The sequence below is a fragment of the Equus przewalskii genome, chromosome 20, assembly GCF_037783145.1.
Source record: "Equus przewalskii isolate Varuska chromosome 20, EquPr2, whole genome shotgun sequence".
In the NCBI taxonomy this organism is placed as follows: domain Eukaryota; kingdom Metazoa; phylum Chordata; class Mammalia; order Perissodactyla; family Equidae; genus Equus; species Equus przewalskii.
Window position 1 is genome coordinate 44,395,295 of NC_091850.1, and position 23,387 is coordinate 44,418,681.

A 23,387-nucleotide genomic window follows, 5' to 3' on the forward strand; every position below is an offset into this window, starting at 1 on the left:
TTGGAAGTTACTGAAGACAAAGTAGTACAAATGTGCACTTCAGATAATTCCCACAAAAGCATCTCTTTGCAGATGAAATTAATGGATGCATACGGGTATTGCTCGTCCTGGATAAACGCAGCACTTAACAATAAACGCCCTCAGAGAATTCTACAGTTTTCAGATCCTTGGAGCTAACCACCGTAGAAGGGCTTAAGCTGCAAAACCTTGGCTTTCTCTTGAAAACCCTTCTTTCATCCAGCGAATTCCTATAAGAACACCTTTCCTGACCAAAATATTGGCTGAATGGTTTGGTATAGAATAATCCTTTATCTTTGCTCTCAATGATGATGTGTGATTTATGGTTATTTCTCATATGATGAATTGTTTGAGTGTTTGACACATCTTAAATAAGTTTTAGATATATATTTCCTTTCATTTTTTCCATTCTCTAAAGCTGAAAGGTTGAAATTTGCTATGGTTCTTTCAGAGTGTTGTAGAATTTTAAAGTGAAAAAAGAAACAGAGTGAGACTGGAATATGAAGCCATAAACTTGGAAAGGAATCCAAACTGCCATATTGATGAATACTACGTTTTCTTGAGCCAGTGTGCCAGCTCGGAACGATTGTTTAACTTGTCTGTTTCTATTTCCTCAATTTATGGCAGCTGGTCCTTGAAACAGAAACATTTCAAACATATGCATGAAGTAATTATACACATACATATACATATATCAGAAACTGTATGTTATATATTGAAAATCACCCTTTGCACGTCATCTTTGCATATATCTGTTAGTTGTTAAAAAGATTCAGAACTTTACTGGAGGAGAAAGGAGATCATCTATTTCTGCATAATTAAACTAAGTTCAAATATGTTTTCTGATCCCAATCCAATTGTGTTGGTTTCTCACTTTGCCTAGGATCACAAGAAAACATTTGTTACTTTTACCAACTTATTCCCTTGCTAATAAACTTTGAATAGTTTCTTGTTTCTAGAAGAGTGGTTTTCAAACTGTGTTCCTAAGAGCTCTAGGGTCCCACAGACCTATATCAGGGGCTGCCTGGGGAACAAGAGAAAGCCTTTGTAGCTGGTTTAGGGGTTCTTCTCTATGTTCACTCTCAACTACTGCAGCTTCAATTCAATCTAAATAACACATGGACTATTTATATTCTTTGATTTCATTTAAAAGAAAGACCCACTGCTCAAACCAAGTTACCATAGGTTTCCAAAGCCTTGTGGCATGATTGCTTGGAGAAGAAAATGTGAATTAGTTTCACTAAAATCTTCCTCTTCAACCTAAGCTCATATTAAGCCTACTTTTAGGAGAGGAGGAGAGAAGAGGAAAAGGGGAGGAACAAAAGAAGAGGAAAGGGGAGAGTTTTAAAGAACAGAATTTGCAGAAAGTGAGTAGAGCGAGGCATGCACTTCCTCTGTCACCAGGTTCTGTGTAAACGGCAAATGAAGCCTGGTGGGTCATTTCCTGGCTGAGGTTTGCAGAGCATCAGGACTGTGGACATGCCAGGGCACCATGCAGTGTCAGAGAAAGACGGTCCTGAGGTGGCAGAGCAGTAGAGGGAGCCACTGAGATTCCCAGGGATGTTCAGGCAGAGGAAGAGGATCCCGGCAATGTGAGCCTAGCTATGGAGATGAAGAGGGTAGATGGAGGTGGGGTTCAGAAGGATGTGCATTTTGCTTAACATAAGGGGGCAAGCATGATGCCCCCTACAGAAGGCAGACAGATAATGTCTATCTAAGCTCTTAGGGGCCCATTCACCCTAAGAGAGCTTTGAAGGAGTGAGATCCTTGTATGCCCATAGGTGGCTATACCTGGAAAACAAACATTGAGATGTGCAAGCAATTTGAGTGGAGAGTCTCAGGTCACTGAGGTATAAACTTGGAACAGATTTTCCCTGTAACTTACTACTTGGGTTTTTTTAGTGACTCATAAGAAATACTCTAATTGATACTTCATTTTTCAGTCACTTTCAGTTGTGAAGATTCTTCCAGTCCACTTGATACACCAGTCTCCTACTCAATTCAAAGCCTTCCCTACCTGCTAGATTTATGGCTCAAGTAAGCTCGCAAAGAGCTGGGGTTGTGGTCTCTGCTCTCACTTCCAAGACACTCCAGCTACAGGTGATTGGTCAGAACTGAGGGCACATTCCTCTCTGCTTGCACAAAGCCACAATCTCTTCCAAACACACACACACACACACACACACACACACACACACACTTTGGGTTCTTTTTAACTAAAAATCCTTGCTCTCGCTCTTCCTGTACGTTTGATGGCACATATGGATTTCTTATAACTTCTTAATGGATCTGCTAGGCAACTTGGTTGGACTAACTCTTGGAAACAACTTACTTTGTATAAAATAAGTATAAAATAGAAATACAGCATGCAGGTTAAGAGCATTGACTCTTGGGCCATACTGCCCAATTCTAACCATGTTGATTTGAGGAAAAGTCACTTAGCCTCTCTGTGCCTTAGTTTGGCATAGTAATTGCACCCAATTTGTAGGGTTGTTGTGAGGATTAAATGATTTTAAAGGCATTTAGAACAGTGCTTAGCAGTCTGAAGTGCTGACTATCATTATTATTATGTTTTATGTACTTAATAGTATAATCTCAGCTGGGCTTGAACCCAGTTCTTACTACACGTATAATGATGAGCAAACCTTTATCACCAATCCAGGCTTGGTGTTCTGATTAGTAAAATGAGAGGGATGAATAATCTCCTCCTTTGGTTAGAGGTTATGGATGATGGCCGGGGCAGCGGCACAGGGGCACTCTTACATGATGCCATGGGAGTGAAAACTGGTAAAACGTTTTTGGAAGGCATTGTTGCAATATTTTTTTTATAATTTAATGTATGCATACTCTTAGTTTCAGGAATTTTTAGCTTTTGTAATTTATCTTACAAAAATACTTGCATACATGCAAAAAGATAAATATATAAAATGTATATTGAAACTGTTTTATAATGACCCAAATATGCATTTATGAGGAATTGGTTAACTATCATAAATAATGCTACTTTAGTTTATAGTCATATAAAAAAGGAGTTTGCTAGTCATGCAAGTAAACAGCCAAGTGGAAAAAAATACAAGTTATAAACCGTGTACATCTCATGATTCCACCAAAAAAAAAAAAAGAAAGAAAAGAAAGAAGGAAGGAAGAAAAGAAGAGAACATGAGTGAAAGCAATAAAAATACATATGTATAGGACACAAGTTGACAAAATATATGCCTGACAATTACCAGTAGTTATTATGGGGATGGAATTATGGATGTCTTTATCCTTCTATGTTATATATGTCTTTATTCTCTAAATATTTTAAACTGTAAGTAAACATTACTTTGGTAGTTAGGAAAACAAAGCTATTCCCTTATTTATTTATTTCTTTAAAACAATCATAGACTTTGGAATCAGACAAACTTGGGTTCAAATTGTAACTTTATAACTTTTTAGCAGTGTGACCATGGGCAAACTACTGAAAATCTCTGAATCTTAGTTCCCTTAGCTGTTAAATGGATAATACTTAATTCTCCTTATTATTGCAAGGATTAAGTAAAATGGCAGATTTAAATTCCCCATCACAAAGCCTGGTATACTGTACACGTTTCATAAATGTCAGTCTCTTCCCTACGCTCCATGCTAATGACAAAATAGCTACATACTAAGCTGTTTATCTTAAAACAATAGAAATAATATTTCTCAACAATGATTTTAACTTAGCTCTACGAGTGGCACAAATTTAATAGCTCAAATATGTGATAATCCTTATCTTAAATGTATCATTTTTCCTAGGATGATTTTTACTTTAGAGGGAATAAAGAAAATGTGTAACTTAAGGTGGGAAAGAAATGCTTAAGTACCTATACCATTTTACAGAAGTCCCATCAGGACAAAGTATGTACATAATCTTTGGTACATAACCTTTTGGTACCTGGTAAAGCACTTCAGAGTTGAAGTAAGAGAGTTATTTCATTATAAAAGTTTATAAATATATATATGTATGTAAGTTTATATAAAGATACACATATGTAGGAAAAGCTCTTCCTCACACTAACAGTGGCAATCTTTAAAATGTAAACTTACAGGAGAATCTCTTTCTGTTTTTGAACTCCTTTCTATTTTACATATTTAAAAAATTTTTAATGTACATTACTTTTGAACTAAAAAATGCACAATAAATGGTGCAAAATTTTATTTAATTACATCTAAAATACATAGAAATAAGCAACGATGAAGAATAAATCAAGGTCTTTGACAATCATTTTGTTTCTATTTTCTATCAAAATTACCACGGCAAACTTTCAAGCTAAGTGTTTTACTAATTTAGATGAGGTCACCTAAACTCTGCAAAGGAAGTAAGAACAATGGATTTTTGACTTGTTTCTAACATTAAGAAATACACTGCTCTTATCATCACAACAGTGGACTAGTACCCTGGTTTCATTGTAAACAATTAAGCAAAACATTAGTCGAGAAGTTGATGGGTATTATTTAGGGAATAGTATCTGCTTTTTAAGTCTTGTCTGAATCTGTTATGATCAAGCAATTTAACTAGTGTATTTGTGAGAAAGAAAGAACTAACACAGTGCCTACTCGAAGTAGAACTCAACTGAAAAACCTGGGCAAGTTAGTGTAACGGGAAATTGTCATAAGTGTTGGGGGCTGTTTGTTGCTGGTTTCAGCCAGAATGACCTGAAAGCACAAATATGTAGCAGGTAGGAGAGGATGTAGGGAAAAAAATGAAGTATTATACTCTTAGCATGTTCATATTCAAAAAGGATTAAAAAGATCACCCAGTTTAATGTCTCTTTTTATAGAAAAGCACCTGATTTGAACCAGAACTTTTTCTTGAACCTGAACTTGAACCAGATATCGCACCTCAAACTTCTTCCTTCTTTCCTTCCCACCAAAGCACGCTAATGTAATTAGCATTCCTGGAAGGTCATACGGCAAACAGGCCTAAGATTACCTAGACAGACTCCAAATTCTATTGAAAGATAGGATAGTTAACATGATGGGTAACAGGATGCTTATTAAAAGAAAGTTACTGGAATTTGATTTTTTCATATTTAGGCTGACCTATTAATTACAGTCAACTATTAAATGTACACACTTATGAGGACAAACACTTATTAGTGTTGCATGTCCAAATGAACCTAGCATGCCTAGCCCCTCTATAAATATTTGTCAGATAAATTCTTAACAGACGGTTATTTACTATATGGATTTCAGAGCCCCTTTGCCTCTCTCTCTTATTTCTGCTTCACATTCTGGTGCCAGAACCATTTCTCTCTAAGGGCAGAAAGATGAAATCAGAGTAAGGAAACTCCCAAGTGATCCACTTTATTCTACTGAATATTTTGGTCCAATGGCTTGGCAGAGAGAAACTTTGTAAATGTTGATGAAAACAATCTGTCCATCTCTGTCACTGTTCATTCAAAGAGTCAAAAGCATCAAATATCCATATGTCACTCAAGAAGATAGCCAATGTCATAAATGTGAAATTTAGAGTTGCGTCCCTCACAAATCCTAGCTCCATACAGCTGCCGCATTAATTTTTCTAAAACCATCAATAATAGGGGAAATTTCAAGTTGCTGATCATAAATACAGAATCCTCGTGATGGCACTCCTGCCCATACCCTTAACTTCATGTCCTGCCCCTTCCTGCTGTGTACTTAAGAACCCAGAGCTCTGAACAGCTTTACTCTCCAGTCAAAATATGAATATACCTGAATGCGCTAGGCATGAAGGACTTGGACTACAGAAAGGCAGGGCGACATGTTCCTCCATGAGGTCTCCTCTCAGATACTCCACGATAAACATCTCTATCACCACCCTAATTGGCCAGGATTGAGTTTCCTCGCTCAGGTCCCAGGAATAGATGCCCCGCTTCCACCTCTCAACTACCCTTCCCTCAGCCCCAAGTATCAATTCTCAACTCAGGACCTTTGCTGAGCTGTGCTCTCCTTGGTAGGCTCCTCGGATCTCTTCCTTCAACCAGCAACCACTTACTCATCCTTTAAATCTCTGTTCAAGATGGCCCCCCTTGAAAAGACAGAAGGACAGCCAGGGACTATACCTTGAGTCCCATTTCCCCAAACCTACCATGGGCTAGGCCAGAGTTCCCTTCTCTATGCTCCATGGCACCAGTGGTTACATGTGTACTATGTTGTATCACAGCATAGTGCTCCTGAACAGGGACTCTGGAGCCAGTGCACCCAGGCTCAAATCCTGGCTCCTTCGAGAGCCAGCAGGTCAGTTTCCTCATTTGTAAAATGGACATAAGGGTAGAATCTATCTCATAGAGAGGAGGATTAAATAAATCAATGTATCCAAAGCTTACAATAGTTAAGTCCCCAGTCACTGGGAGCTATTAACAGTGTTTACCTGTATTTGTTCTTCGTCCTGGATATCCTGGTTTATTTTTCTCAGGACAAGATGTCTTAGTTATTTGTATATCCCTCACCCCTTGCATAGTGCTTGGCATCTAGTAAGCACCATATACATAGTAGACAAATTGAACTTGTAAGAATAAGAAGAGGAACTGAGAGTCATAGAATCCTACAACTGGAAGTGTCTAAACGCCAAGTTCCAAGTACCAAGTTCCAAGTTCCAAGACCATAGAGCTCTTTAGCTCTATGTTCCAAGTTCACAGAGCAAGGAAGCACTCTATGTAGGCAGAGAGAGCCATTTTTTTCCAGGGAGGAAATTATTAAACATTTCAGATTCTACCCTTGACTGTAAACATAGCCTCCTTCAATGGCACAGTCCTCGCATAGCTTCTAATACCCAAACGCTTCATGTCCATGCAGGGTATTCAATTATAGTTTTCAACGGAAAGTGTAAATTACAGGATGCCTGATAAATTCATCCAGAAATGCTACGAAAAACAGATGGCATTTTCCAAATCTTATCAAACGATTCCCTTTCCCTTCACTCACCAGGGTAGTTTTGCGCCAAATATGATGGAAAAGTAATTTGCCTGCCCCTGATCATTTACACACTCCAGAGGGAGGGGTTGTCGGACTAAGTAAGATATATTGATTTCCCACACACCACTCTCTTCCTTCTCTGGGTGGTTAAAACAAAACAAAGTATTTGATTTCCCCCATTTTTCTACTGATGAAAGATGACAGATCCAATAGATGAGCTCACAAATGGAAATCTTTATTTTGTATGATTAGAATCTTTCTCTCTGTTTGCACTGTAAGCAATCCAATATCAGAGAGATATTCCAAAGTCTGAAAGGACAGTGTTAAGGGAGCTACAATCCAGCATGCATTGAAGGACTTTTCACCAAAATGTCATCTCCCTGCGCACTCAAGACCTAGCCAGCTTTGACCTTGATGAAGCTGACAGGGCACGCAGAGGAGAGAGGACGGTTGTTTGTGCTTACAGGTTTGTCTTCTGGATATCTCTTTATTATATTTTAGATGTATCCTTAACTAGTAAAAAGCGAACTGAGAACTGATTATAGGTCTTTTCATGAATCAAGAACCTGCCTTAGAAGGAGGCCATTGGGTAGCTGCATGTAGGAAAAATTGCTAGTTTCTTAGATTATTTATACATTTCTTGTAGTTTGTAGACAATTTTACCATTTCGCTATTTATTCCCCTGAATATAACAAGACACAAGCTCACATTTATCCTTAGATATCCTTAGCTCCCCCAAACTGCATTAACTACCTGACTATTAGAAAGAATTAAGAGGGAATTGAAAATAAAAAGCAAGAGACATGGAAAATAATAATTATTCAATTCATATAGATTTAGCCTTGAGAATGGCTGTACACTCAGAGACTCACGGTGACTAAAACACTCACTCTTGAGGCACAACAAAGGGAAAACGTGTCCTCATGCTGTAGAGTATATATTAAATGACTGGAACGACACCTTATTTTATTGATTCAAACAGATTTCTGTTGCAGACAGGGACAGAAGCACATGGTCCTAACAGGCTGCATTCCGATGGTGCGGTGCTGTGGTGACCTTAAGCATATGCCATGGGGTGAATGATTCTGACTGAGAGAAAGTCTGCTTTCAGCTTGGACTCCATTTTGCGTTCAGGCTAAAACAGGAAAACAGGCCATTTATGCATCATTTTCAAACGGAAAGTACTTGACGGATGAAACATTCTCTGAACAGTGGTAAGACTCCAAATAGACAAGGGAATGCCAAAAAAAGGAGTGACTGTGAACCGGCTTGGCAACAGGTTCTTCAGGAAATAGCCGGGTGTGTGTATCCTTGCTGATTACACATATAATAGCTGCAAAGCAATGTTCTCTGTCAAGCAAGGCTGCATTTCAGAGCTGTGTTTTCAAAAGGAAAAAGAAACAGCACTCTAATCAAGCTCCTTTGGAAAGACGCAGAGCAGCTTTAGGAGCGGAGACGAAGTTAGGAGTTCCCGTGTGCCGGTGACAGTCAAATCGCACACAGTGAAAAGATGAGCTGGGTGCATGTTCAAAAGGAAAATCCACCATTGACTTACTGCCATGGAATTTTTTTAAAAAGATTCAGGAAAATCAAAAATCGAAAGCATAGATCATTATGTGGGAAGTCGACCTCTTTTTTTCAGCTTGTGCATGAGACCTCTGGAGGGGAAATGTACAGGTAAGGAACAGAGAGTGACATTCAGATTTGAAGTCGTGACCAGAGTATCTGAGCCCCAAGGATAATGGGAACGTCTGACAGCGCTTGGAAATTAGCTGGCTGCCACCCTCAGTCAACTGGGGAGGGAAGGTTGTGAGAATTAAATGAGATAATGCTTGAAAGCACTTGCTACAATGCCTAGCACATATTCTATGAAAAAGTTATTATTCCAAATGATAATATTAATAATTTAAACAAATGTCTGAGTTTTAAGAGGCCCTTCTACCTCTGTCATTCTAAGGATGACGTGGAGATGATCACAGTTTCTATGACTGTGTAAGTGGTCCCCCTGTAACCCCCAGGCCCTGTAAGATCCAGGGCTGATCTGCTTGATCTGGGAGCCCTTTCAAAGAGCTGTCTCCTTCTCTACAGAAGCTGTGGTCCGTAAGATAAAGGGACCATAAGATAGAAGCTACTCCGCCAAGGAGGGTACAAGAGAACCTAGAACATGAGCTTAGCTCTAAGAGCCCAAGTGGGGAAGAATATTGTATAATTTCTTTTCAAAATTATTGCTTTTTAACATGGAATCACATTTATGATTCTCCCTTGGAATTTATCAATTCAAAGGTTTCAAATACTTTCTTGTATCACCTTAACCTCTTTCCACAACATTTTTCATCACCCCTCAACATTTATATAGATTTCCCACATTAAAAAGTAATCAGGACTAATTTAATTTAAAATTGTATAACAGGTTTGATTGTGATGACACTTTCCAGGAAGTTATGGCATATGGATATCCAGGAATAACGAAGCTCTAATATCTACAGGCAGAACTGCTGGGGCTTAAGAAAGCAGGTCCTGGAACCAGGCTGCCGGGGTTCAATTCCTCACTCCACCTCCACATACCTAGCAAGTCAGGCAAGCTGAATAATCACTCGGTACCTCTGTTTTCACATCCGTATAATGGAGACAATAAGAGTACTTCACCCAGTGGAGAACTGAATGAGTTAATACCCATGATGTTCTGAGAACAGGTGAGGCAGAAGCAGGAAGATTTAAATGGATTTCCGGTTTATATAGGTAACTTGAATTCAGATAAACTGTCATAACAGTATTAATAGTTTCATTTCAAGAGATTAAAAACAAAATTAACATGTAAAAAGCTTGTATTTTGAATTAATAGTGATTTTTCTTCTAATTCATTTATTCATTTATTTTGCCAAATGTTTGTTAATCTTCTACTAGAAGGTCTCTTTCAGACACAGTGAAAAGAAAAAAATTGATACTAAACTTTAATAGGCAGATCAAGAGAGGAACCACATACTGCATTCATTTTACAATTAGGTAGCTTTTTGAAAATATTTAAATCACAAACCAAAGGATAAGATTTAGGAGTAGGTCAAAGCCATAAAGGGTTTTAATGCATGGAAGAACCACTTGCATAAACCATACATCACTGGAGTTCATTAAACTGCAGATTACTAGAGCAATAATTTATACACTCAGCTTTAAGAATACCCCAAAAAACATATTAAATCTTGGCAGCTGCCATCTTGGATTTACTTTTCCAGAAGAGAGAATAATTCTAGGCAACAGGATTTGAAAATATTAACCCCTGGCTTTGTTTCCTTTTGAATAGCCAAGGATTCAGTGCTCCTGAAAAATACCATTTGGAATAACAATGAACCCTCTAGAGTTTTTAGAGAAGCAGCAGAAACTCCCTTTTTGTGAAGCAAATTTTGGATTTTCAGCCACAACAAAATCTTGCAGTCCCTTGAGTTGCATTATAAAGCTTTACTTTTGACTTAATGCTCTCTCTTAGATAAACAATTCCATTAAAACCTGCATCATGCACACACAGACACAAAACCATCTTAGTTTCAGAGAGTGTTGTGCCTGCCATGTTGAGTTTCCTTTAAGAAAGGAAAAATCAATTAATTGAGGTGGTCCTGATGACACAAAGAGCTGGAAAAGCCTTCCAAATTATCACTGAAAGATCAGATTATTCTAAGTAATTCTTTAAGGAACATAATTGTACATGCAACACTATAGACTCATCAGAGTATTTTTGTCGAATATATTTCTAGAAACACAATTGCTGTTTGCACGAGTCACCTATTGCTACATAAGAGAGATCACAAATTTAGTGGCTTTAAATGACACCATTCAAGATTTCACACTTTTTGTGGGTCAGGAGTCTTGGTTGGGTCCCTGCTCAGGGTCTCCCTAGGCTGCAGTCAAGGGGTTGGCTGGTCTGTGTCCTTTCTGGAGCTCAGGGTCTCCTTCCAAACTTACATGGTTGTTGGAAGAATTCAGTTCCTTGTGGTGGTAGAACTGAGGTCCCTGTTTCCTTGCTGGCTGCCCACTGAGGGCCTGCTCTCAGTTCCTAGGGGTCACCTGCAGTTCCTTGCTGTGTGGCCCCTCACAATGTGGCAGTTTACTTCTTCAAGGCCAGCAGGAAAATCTCTCCCTTTGGGAAGACCGCAGTCTCTACTTTAAGGGCTTTTGCCTAGTTGGGTCAGGCCCACCTAGGATGATCTCCCTTTTGATTAAATCAAAACCAACTGATTTGGGAGCTTAATTACATCTGCAAAATCTCTTCACCTTTACTATATAATGTAACCTAGTCAAGAGAAGGAAATCCCATCATATATGTAGGTCCTGCTCATGCTCAAGGGAAGGAATTATGCGCAGCTTGTACATAGAAGGCAGGAATCCTGCACACCATCTTAGAATCCTGCCTAGTGTCTGGAGCTAAAGAGTATTTACTTTAAAAATTTGGATCCAGGGGCTGGCCTTGTGGCATAGTGGTTGCGTTTGGTGTGCTCTTCTTTAGTAGCCCAGGTGTTGAAACTATTCTCTCTCTTTTTTTGGCCCTTGAACTTGCTTTTTTTTTTGCTCTTTTGGTCATAGGGAAGTTTTTAAAATGAATATATAATAGTGGAAAATTGAAAACAATTTAAGTGTTCATCAGCTTGCTGAATAAACTGATGTATATTCATATGATGGAATACTAATAAAACATTAAAAAAATGAGCTGGATTTAAAAGATATAGAAATAAAGAGAAGACTACAATATATCAATTAATAGAAAAGCCAGTTATAGAATAAGCTCTATAATTGTGATCCCATGCTTGATAAAAAGTTTTTATGCCTATTTGAATAACTGTATATTCATAGAAAAATGTCTGGACTGACACACACCAAGGTGTACCCATACACCACAGTTCATATATCTGGAGAACTGGATTAGGCAGTGGGCTGTGACTTTTTTACTTTACTCACTTCTGTATTCTTCTATTTAATTTTGCAATAAGTAATCTTTCATTTTATAATTGAAAAGAAGATGAGTAATGATATAACGATGTTTAATCCACTTTCAATAAGACACATTGCAGTTTACTGTATCTTAGTTATTTGAATATTTTAAGTCATATTTTATGTTTGAAGGCTATTCATTTAGTGATATATGCTCTTTCCATTTCTTCACACTAGGGAGGTTAGTCCTAATTTTCCCACTTGCTAAAAGGAGATAACTGGGGCTCAGTGAGTCTGCTAGTTGGGTAGTGGTCAGAGAGCTGGTAGTAGGGAAAGTGAAATTGTAACCTAGATGCTCAAAATCTTATCAGAATGTCTACTCTACTCTGTCACTCACAAACGGGAGCTAACCGTGCTCACTTCACGTTGGTCTGGATCTGTGTGTGCAGAAAGACTAATTAGAAGCACTGGGTCAGTTCCCTGCATCAGGAGAGCACACAAGAATAACTGCTAAGAACCAAAAGGAAATCTTCCAAGTATTTTTTCCCTTCAAGTTGAATGAACCCATTTCTCAGAAGGACCGATTTCCACAAAGCAATTAACTCAGAGGGACGGGCATAATTTGGTACCAAATTGCACAGAAGAGGAAGTAGGAGGTGGCCTCATCTGCAGGATGATGGCTTCTGTCCGGGAGCACAGCCCAAAGGCTGGTGGCTAAGCTGGAGGTCAGGTGTATTCTACCCGAGGCAAGGAGGGAACAAGATGGATCCTGAGGCTAAGGTGGCTTCAGGAACGAGACATTTTCCTACAGGATCCCTAGCCATTTGGATTTTCTTATATTTGTAATTCTTAGTTATTTCTGAAGTCCCCTTTTTGCAGCAAGCGGGAGGGGGGGGGCGGGGGGGTAGAAGGGGGAAGGGTGTTTTCTGTGAGTGACTATGATTTATCCCTCGTGAGAGAAATGATGCCACTTATCTCTGACCAATGCCAAGGCGCTGGTCCCCTCTGCGGCACTCCTGCTGTGGCTTCTTCCCCTGTAGGCCCTCCCCGTGTGCCCTTTCAGACACAGGCCCCTGGTAGTGTTTGGTTCTCTCTCACCCCTGCTGCATCCTCCCCCGCTGCTTGAGTGATGCTGTCCAGAGGGTGGAGACACTGGAGGAACCAGAGGACCTGCTCTCCTTCCCCAGACTGACCATTTCTCTTCATTAACCCAGCTGAATTGCACACTCTGCTCTCAACTCTCCTCCAGCCTTAGGAGAGAGGGCCAGCGCCCCACCGCGCTTTCTCTCACTGCTCCAAGGGGAGGATTGGAAAGAACCCCAGGGAACTGCCCGAGGCAGTGCCAAGAGCTACTGCCCCAGGCTTCCAGCAGGCCGACTTCAGAAACGCTAGTGCCCGCATTAGGAGCCACTTTAACATCTCTCACACTGGGTTTTCAGGGTTTGCGGCTCTAGAAAGAAGGCAAGTCTTGCTTTGGCAGCTAAATGGAAGCAGACCTCTGATGCAGGCAGAAGAGTAATACCTCCCCTTCCCTGGGACTTGAATGGAAAGGAGGGAAACAAAATAAAAGGCCAATCTGTATGTAATTAAAAGCTTCTACTGGCAATTGCTTTTTTCCCCCTGTTAAAACAGCAGAAAGCCAAATTTTCCACGTTCTCAGGCCATCCCCCTCCAGTGCTAAACTGCCACAGTTGGGAGGAGTGTCTTTAGGCAGTGCTGGAAAACGCAGATCCATCAAAGGAAGGAAGGTTTTTTAAATTAAAAAAATCATTTTTTTTTTTAAACTTATGGCATTTCCCGGAGCAGTAGTTGCTAAACTTTTTAGGCTCATCTTTGGAAAGTATATGTATCTTTGCTGCCCCTGTGCACAGATTCTTCATTTAAAGATTACTCCTCTGACACCTTCTTGAGATTTAAATTAACTTTAAGATTTTAAAACTTAGACAAAAATGACAATAAAAGCACATCAGTTATGCAGCAATTTGCAATCTCCTGGAATTCTTAGACATTTTAGAGATTTTCACAATCCTCTTTGAAGCTTTCATTCGTCAGATATAGGAATTTGAGGAGAACAATATTTGGATATTCTTTTGTCTTGTGAAAACTGTTGTTCTTGGCATTCTTAGGATATGCGACTTCATAATTTTAATTCTATGACCAATCAACCACATAGAAGGAAAGACTCATATTATTTTATTCATTTGAATATTTTCTGAATTCCTACTATGCGGTATGGCCACAGGAGGAAGAAAAAAGGCAAAACCCCTGACTTTAGGGAACTTTCATTCTAGTAGAAAAAGACGGACAGACAACAAGCCAATAACCACATAAAGGTGTGTGTATGTGTGTGTAAAGCGTTATGAAGAAAAAAGGAGAGTAATGAGGATCGAGAAAAATGAGAAAGTTTATTTTAAATTGTGTATCTTAGAAGAAGAGGGTGACATATTTTGTAACAGTAGCAAAAGTTTATATGAATCATCATTTTTATATTAGAATACAAATTTCTAAGCACTATATATGTGTAGGAAATTTGAGAAAAGTGGGCAAAAAGATGTTTACTGGAAATTATATAAAGCATCACCTATAAAAATGAGGTCAATATGAGGATCTTTCAAAATATAACCTTTTATTGGTAGAAATATTTTCATAGTCTCTTTCTTCTTTTCTAATCATAGGTAATAAAATATGTTATAGCTTGAAGCAGCTAACAGTATTTTTCTTACTTGTTCACTGAAAAGTACTAGTTCAAAAGATGCATTTTTCTTTATCACAGTTAAATAATTAATACACAATGTGTATGCCATAAATCATTTAAAAGACTTATGGCAACACAAGCTATTCTCACTGGCCTTCTGAGGCCACGAGTCACCCCACACTGACTGTTCCATTCTAGAAACAGCTTCCTTTTGTCCACACTCTATCTCAATTTCCATTTAGCAATTCTGCTGATTTCAGCAGGGTTGGATGGGACTTCTAGAGAACATGAGTTCCATGAGATGATGATAAACAATAGATGTCATCCAAAAAAGTGTCTGTAGCATATTAGGCTTGAGAACACAACCCAATGCAAGATCTCTCTCAGCCTTCACATAGCAATGTATATCATAAATTACCATGCAGACTTCATATGAAGAATTTTTTAAATTATTTAAAAGCAGAATCATTTCTTGGTAGCATAATTTAAGAGATACATATTCTAACAAAAATATTTTGAGAAATCATGAATTAACATAGCCCCACAAGAAGATTTTTGACGCTTGATTCTTTAGGGTTTTCGTAGCCCCCACAAAAGATGATTGACATCCCCAAGAAATCTCTAATTAGGGCAACTTACAAAAATGATTTATTTTTCAATCAGAAGGGCCTTCAAATGCATTGTACTTATTCTAAGGTATCTCCTTAAGTTTAAACTCACTAGGACCCTAAGGAGACAATAAAAAAACAGAGGACCCAATAGAAAAATGGGTAAAGTTTATGAGCAGGCAATTCATAGCAGAGAAAACCTGAGCAGCACAGCAATGCATGAACAGCTCTTGACTGCACAGTACTCAGGGAAAACAAGATTTTTTCCAAAATGGGAAAATCACAGTGAAGGAAAAACAAAGAAAGAGAAAGGAATATTCAGAAGGTATACTGGAAAAAGTTATGTGGCTCATAGGGTCTATATGTTTTAAAAACAAACAAGCAAAACAATTAAGTAATTATAGTTATTTAGTAATAGTTACTGTTCTCAGTACACCTATAGATAGAGTTTTACGTATAGAATTTAGGGGAAAAATAGGAGTTAAAAATAACAATTTTCCTCATAATTTTCAAGACGTTAACTTTCAAGTAATTAAAACTCTTAAGTGTGTCTGAGAAAGGGTAGTTTGAGAAAAAACGGGTCCAGAAAGACCCTCCAAGGACGACAAGCGTTTCAAATGTATAGTGAAGGGAGAAGAGATGTCAGTAAAGGAAGATGGTCTTGGTTCCGGGAGGAGAGAAAGACCCAGAAACCAAGGTTGAAAAGCATGTCAAGAAGGAGGCAGGGTTGGGGCTGGCCCCGTGGCCGAGTGGTTAAGTTCGTGCGCTCCGCTGCAGGCGGCCCAGTGTTTCGTTGGTTCGAATCCTGGGTGCGGACATGGCACTGCTCATCAGACCACGCTGAGGCAGCGTCCCACATGCCACAACTAGAAGGATCCACAACGAAGAATATACAACTATGTACTGGGGGGCTTTGGGGAGAAAGAGGAAAAAATAAAATCCTTAAAAAAAAAAAAGAAAAGAAGGAGGCGGGGTTATCAGCGCTAAACGGAGCAGAAATTTGCACTGAGATAAAGATAGAAATACTTGCAGATTTTTAAAATTCAGCCTTGAGGATTGTCCCAGTGGCTCCAGCCATGGTGTGCTTGTCTAATTCCTCAGTGTGTGGCCTCAGTTGGCTGGGACGATCTGGAGCCACAGCAGGGTAAAGCCACCCATATGCCTCCCCCACCCTCCAACACACCAGACTAAACAGTTGTCTTTCTTCATGGCTTAACAACACAATTCCACGATGCTCCTTAGAAACGTCAAGAGAAATGAGGAGACGTCCTTCGCTCCCAAGCAAAACTTACCCATTTATCCTCCTTTTGCTTTGCCATGAGTGAGCATTTCAAAACTCTCAAAGAAAAAAAAAAAAGGCTGCTGCTGATCCAAAAGCAACACAAATAACCATTGAGGACAGAGCCTGCATCCACGAATCCACAGCCATGAGAACTGCGCTGTCAGATGTGGAACTTAGATTTCTGACTTCTTACCAAGTTAGTTTTGAGGAAGATGCATTGTGTTCTGGGTCTTTGACCGACTTGACTTCTGGCCATGCTTAGCTCTCAGAATATCTTAACTATAATCATCATCATAATAACCAAATAGGAAGTGATTAGGTAATAGATTATCTACAGAGGGTGGTCTAAATCAGATCTATCTAGAACTTGGCTCAATTTTTCTTTGCTGGATTCAATCTAAGTATGTTTGCCTTAAACGTCAATTGTAACTAAACAGAAACGTCTTGTTAAAACAAGTTTATCTTCACTAAACTTAACTGTAGTCTCTGATTAGCTGTTTGGAACCTAAATAAAGCACAGTTATAGTTGTTTTCCCCCTTGATGGTATGTCAGTTATATATGGGCAAAACTGTATGTCTCAGGTCCTTTAAAATGTCCTAGAATTTCTTCTATGAACTTTGAACAGGTGTCACACTTAATTTTATCCAACATATGCAATTCAAGAAAAATTGGGTGTTTACTGCTTTATGAAAGGAGTCTTTACTAAAGGATTAACTACAAGTTTCTAATAAGAAGCAATTACCTAATTTCATAAAATAATATTATTTATAGTATTTCAATTTATGTTGAATCTTTTAATTTGAATGTTGGCTTCAGTCCAAGTTGGGCAAGTGCTCTAGACTTGTACTATAGATTGAATGTGTCACTCCTAAATTCATATATTGAATATGATGGTATTAGGAGGTGATTAGCCTTTTGCAGGTGTTTAGGTCATGAGAATGCAGCCCTCATGAATGGGATTAGCACCCTTATAAAAGAGGCCCTGGAGAGCTCCCCCATCCTTCTCCCACGTGAGGTTACAGCAAGAAGACAGCCATCCAGGAATCAGGAAGTGGGCTCTTACCAGACACTGAATTTGCTGGAGCCTTGATCTTGAACTTCCCAGCCTCTAGAACTGTGAGAAATAAATTTCCACTGTTCACATAATGTTTCATCTCTAGGCTATGCAATTCTACATAATTCTGGGCATCTGTCTGCTAGACAGAAGGGAGGGATCTAAACCTGTAAAGTCTGGATGCCTCAGTGCTTTCTTATAAGTGAAGTAGCAGAAGATGCTAAGAGCTCATAAGATGTCCAGGAGGGGCGTTCTGCCTGGACAAAGGGTGAAGATATAGTTGACAGCTGATTTATCCCAATTCTCCTGATAATGTTCCTCTCGAAGTTTCCATCATAGCGTATGATGTGGATGGCCATGGTGTTTGGTTGACAGGAGGCTGAAAGTTGACATGGGCCAGTTCATGTTACCCTCTGCTCCAAAACTTGCAGGGTGCCTTGGACTATTTGGGGCATAACATGTCACACGATCTGGCCTCTCGTTACCTCTCGGACCCAGTTCTTCCCAGTTTTCCTCTTGTCCATTTAGCTCCAGCACACTGCTCCTCACTGTTCCTTGAACATGCGGGTGCACTCCCACTTGGAAACTTGGCACTCCCTGTTACCTTTGCTGGAATGTTCTTACTACAAATATCTACATGGCTCACTCCCTATCTTAGTCTGTTCAGGCTGCTGTAACAGACTGGGTGGCTTATAAACAAGAGAAAAAAATTTATTTCTCACAGTTCTGGAGGCTGGAAGTCCAAGATCAAGGCACTGGCTGATTTACTGTCTGGCAAGGGCCTGCTTCCTGGCTCATAGACAGCTGTCTTCTGACTGTAACCCCACATGTAGGAAGGTGCTAGGGAGCTCTCTGGGATCCTTATTATAAGGGCCCTAAGCCTATTCATGAGGGCTCCACCATCTAACCGAATCACCTCCAAAGGTCCTCTTCTCAACGCCATAACATAGGGGGTGAGAATTTCAACATATGAATTTGGGGGGACACAAACATTCAATTTATAGCATTCCCCTATCTCATGAGGTCTTTGCTCAAATGTCACCTTCTTGACGAGGCTGACCTAGAGCATCGTACTTAAAATTGCAACCTGCTTACTCCTACCTTGATCTTCCAATCTCTCTTCACATGACCTATTTTTTCTTTTTCTTTTTTCTCTATAGCACTTATCATCCTCCAAAGTACTATATAATGTTTCTCATTTCTCATGTCTATGAGTATTGTCTGCTTTCCTTTGTTAGAATGCACGCTCCAGAAGAGCAAGGATCTTTATTTTATTCATGGATCTATCTCAAAGCTCTGGAAACAATTTCTGACACATAAGTGTGCAATAAATATTTGATGAATGAAATTGGTAGCATATTGTGCAATGATAGGATATAAGGACCATGAGGGCAGGGACCAGCTGGATTTTGCTCACCATGACATCCTCAGTACCTATGACAGTCCCCAGCAAAGAGTACTTGTTGATTGAGTAAATGAAAGTTATGGGGGAGGAGGGTTCTTAAAACCTATATAAGTATTAGTGAAAAATAAATACTTTGGGCCAGGATTAAGATACTTTCGTGCCCAAAATCTTGCCCAGAGTTCTTTAGCTGCATGCAGGTCATAAAATTACCCAAGGTACTTCAAAAAAGATTATTCTTTTTAGCTACCTGTGAACTCCAAAAGGTCACAACTACTTAAATGAAAGTCCTGACAAAGGTGACAGCATCTGTTTACAAGGCAAAAGGACATGAAAATGATTTGTCCTGTGACATAATGTACAGGATTTTATTGCAGTATGAAATCTCTCTGTTTTGTGCTATTTTCTTGTGTTGCAATCAAAGATCACGGGCTTTGGGGTCGGACAGACCTGCATCAAATACCCTCCCCATCATGTCCTAGACCATGTGACTCTCAGTCACTTTGCCTAGGCCTCCATTTCTCATATTTTAAAACAATACTCACTCTTCAGGTTGTTGTGAAGCTGAAAAGGCTGTGTCAAGTATAATGTTTAATAGACATTCTACAAAATATCACTCTGCTCTGTATGTCCTTTCTATGCATGATTCTACTATTTCTGTTGCATGTTATAATTGCATAATTATGCATAAGAATACATAATTACAAATAAGATTTTGTTTTATCATCCAAAGTCTACCTATTAGACCACTTCTTTCTTTATTTTCTTGCATTTTCCACTGGAACCGTGCAGTAGAAAATGCCACAAGAGATTGGAATTAAAATACAGGCCATTTCATTTCTTTCCTCAGTGCAATCTAGCTGGTGATAGTCATGAGTGGTTACTAATGCTGAGTTCCTTAAAATTATAGCATTACATCAGAATATTTACTAAAAGGGCAGAGCAATGATTCATAAATTACCCACTATTTACATTTGAAAGAAGCTAATGGTGTATGTCCCTGATAAGTCATGACTTGATTATCAAGCAAAAGTGACCATTAAAATATGAAACTAGTTTACAGTGAGTAGCCCAGCTCCATTACTTGCAAATACTTCTTATTGAAATGTGATTAACATTAAGCTTCTGGAATTAAAGAATAAGCAAATTAGCAGCCAATGGATTTGCTAATTTTTCTGTTGCCTAGTTAGGTCTGCATAGATACCACTTGCATGATGTAAATCTTATTGACAAAGGAGCATTTTTGTAAACTGCATACTTCCAGAAGCTGGATTTTCAGCTTTGAGGCCATAAAACACACACTGTAAAAAGGAGAAAAAGGAGTACTGAAGGATTGAGAACTTTGTCAGGTTCACACAGCTTCTAAGTGGCAGACTTGTGATTTGAACTTCTTGAAAGAGAAGCCAGTTAAGGCCAAAGGATTTATAATCAGTGAGACGTGCATATAAGGTCATCTGGATTGCCTCCAGTCCATTAGATTCAGGACAGCAATACTTTTATCTGTTTTATGTATGTCTTTCATGGAACACAAAGATCCTATTAAAAAAAATCTATAAACTACCTGTGTCAAAGTATAGTTTTCAACAACATAAAAACGTGACTTTTATATAAATATAGAATGAACAAATGTAAATATTTTCTTTAGCTCTTTAATGAGGGAACTAGCAAGATGGATTCAAAAGAGAATGAGAAGAATATGTAGGCAATGGAGAAATAATTTTAGAATAAGATTTCTTGACCAGATGCAAAGCTGGGCAGTGCCCTACAGAGCAGTTATCTTTTCTGCAGACAAATCATTTGACTTCTGTGGACAAAAATCTACATGTTAACATGTAACTTCATAGAATCTAGGCTTTTAGGAAATAGTACTTAGCCAGTCAAACAAAGTTACACTCCCTAAACAAATATACAGTCCTTGGGTGGACCTGTTAAATAATGTTCCTATATGACATCAAAACGAGAAGTTACTCTTGCTTTGCCTTATTTCCGCTTTCTGAATAACGTTTCCTAACTCCTAGTTAGTGCCTTCCTGGAAACTGAAAAGAGAATAAGTACAATGAAGATCATGAAGTTTTATTTACAGATGGCTCTACAGTTTACCATTTTATAATTTATAAAATTACCTTGATGGCGAAAATGGCACCCAGATACTTCTGGTGCAAGAGGGCATGCCTTGTTTCCTAAGAGTAGAAGCCAGATCTTCCCTGGTAAGAGTATTACCAAAATATATCTTTCAAATGAAAATGATTATTTTTGTCAAAGTAGTTAGTAACATCATGAAAATCTTAGAATGTCTGTGCACTTCCTCTCAGGCAGCACTGAGAAGACAATGCAAAGAAGGGAAAGTGGTAGGTGGAAGGCAACATTTTTGACCTGGATGGGAAGATTAAACAAATCTACTTTCAGTGTTACAACCTCCTTTAGCTTGAATATGACTCTCTGTGCATGATAGTGAGAAATGACAAAACGTGGCCCAAGATAGCTGGCAGCAGAGCCAAGGGTAAGATTGGACAGACTTGCCTTGTGTGGCCATTACTTTAGAGAAAGAGACTTGGTCCATGCTTGCTGAAATTAAATTCAGAGGGGAGATACTGGAGCTGGTCTAACGCAGCAAAACAGAATGGATAACCCACCAGGGACTCCCTTTAAGTTTTTGACTCAATCGTTCCGATGTAGTGGATGAAGGCTTCTTAGATCTCTTACTGCCTTGGTTCCCCTCTGCATTTGGACAGGGAATTTCTACAAACTGAGTGTTGTGTGTCATCCAAGGGTCTGTAACCTCTTCCATTGCTCTACTTGCAAAAACTTCCTTAATTGAACTAGCTGTTCTCACGATGGTTAATCTGAATGCCCTGTATTAAGAAAGGTCTTTTGACCCAACATGGAATCAAGATTTTTTAATCATACTTCTGAGGATTATTCAAAACTCCATTACTTTTGAATACATAACATCACATTGAGGCTTAACAAACTGATATTTACTAAGGAAGAAATGATTTTCTTGCTTGATTTATTCCCTAGTAAGTGTCAGTTCTAGGATTTGTAAAAACAACCTTTAAACAGATGTAACGAAATCATATTTTATGATATTATGAGGTTGCTATTCTCTGAGGTTACTTGCTTCTATGATCCTTTTCTCCACTATTTAGGCTGCATGGATAGCTTCCTCTATGAACTGCCCTCAGGGGAAGAGTAATACAAGGAGAGCTTCAAAATAGGCTTTTGAAATTCACAGCAGGGACAACAATCTTGAAAGTCAGAATAATTTAGATTCACCAGAAAGGCCTGGGCCTTTCCAGGGGAAAAAAGATGTGTCCATTAACTAGAGCCTGGAGTATTTAGAGCGTAGAGTTTATACTATAAATTCTGGAGCAGGGAGGGGTGTGTTAAGACTGATAGCTGCCTTCTTACTCTGAAGGCCAGGAATTAGGTTGGAAAGGATAGGAGAGGGCCTGAAGGGTGGCAGGCAGAGCAATGGCCACGGACCATCTCTTCACAAGGAGATGAGCCATAACATGAGGCTGCCATGTATATAGATAAATGTTCATCATCATCTTTCCTAATAAAAAGATGCTATACACGTCTCTGTAAAACACCCGTAGCCTACCCATCCAGATCCTGCCACTTCGTTCCCTAATCTCTCCCCAGAAGTTACATCACTTTCTGAAAAGGGGAATAGTCTCATTGCCCTCCATGAGAGCAGCCCGGTGTTATTAGAATAATGTCTCCTAGAGTAAGTTCCAGAGAAAACAATTTGAAAAACAGACTTCTAGACTCACCCCGCACATTAGCCTCTTATGAGTTCTCTGTGGAACAGGAGAAGGTCTCAGTATTTCTCTAGAGTATTTGACCATAGAAAATTCAATAAAACACAAATATCTCTTTCCCAGGAATTACACTGACATCCTGTGGGGCTATTGTTTCTTGAATTGTGCTTTGAGGAACACTGGGCCAGCTCCCTGCTAGAGGGTCAGTGTGTCCTGGGGTTGCCTGTTGTTCTAGATTTTCCCAAAATAGCAATAATACCACAGCACTCTTGGCAGTATCAGATGAGACCATGTCATGCAAAACGTGCAGAATCTGTACATGATAATGCACCCTGTCCCTTTTCCTTCCTGCCTTTTCTCATATACCTACTGCTGAGAATGTTCTGACTCACATCCCCTCCTGTCTACATCCTCTTCAGCTTTCAGCCTGAAAACCCACCATCTCCAAGAAGGGTTCAGCTATTCCCTGACATGCAATCTCCCTTAAACTTTCAACGCGTTTTGTTTCACTTGAAGTTAGAAGAATCTTAAAGGTTTTAGTATACCCAACAACTCTTTTGATTGCTGGTACTGAAACGTTCTGCTCTATATTATCATTATTTGGGTATAAGTCTATCTCTTCCATAGACAGAAATTTCCTTGAAGACCGAGACTTCAGATGCTTTTATCCTTGAATTTTATGCAACTGGAAAGAACTTTGACCAGAGTATGCATCCATTTGATAT

At 39.1% G+C, this 23,387-nt stretch overlaps 1 protein-coding gene and 1 long non-coding RNA gene across 2 annotated transcripts in view; one reads left to right on the forward strand and one right to left on the reverse strand.

The window, feature by feature from the left end:
• FBXL7 (F-box and leucine rich repeat protein 7) overlaps nt 1-23,387 on the reverse strand; it is a 382,495-nt gene that overhangs the window by 59,822 nt on the left and 299,286 nt on the right. The gene's annotated exons all lie outside the window — the stretch shown is intronic.
• The window catches only part of LOC139077953 (uncharacterized), a 40,031-nt gene continuing 18,103 nt past the window's right edge, over nt 1,460-23,387 (forward strand). Inside the window, exon 1 of the long non-coding RNA XR_011530629.1 lies at nt 1,460-8,613. This is a non-coding gene — a long non-coding RNA (uncharacterized lncRNA). The remainder of the gene's footprint in view (nt 8,614-23,387) is intronic.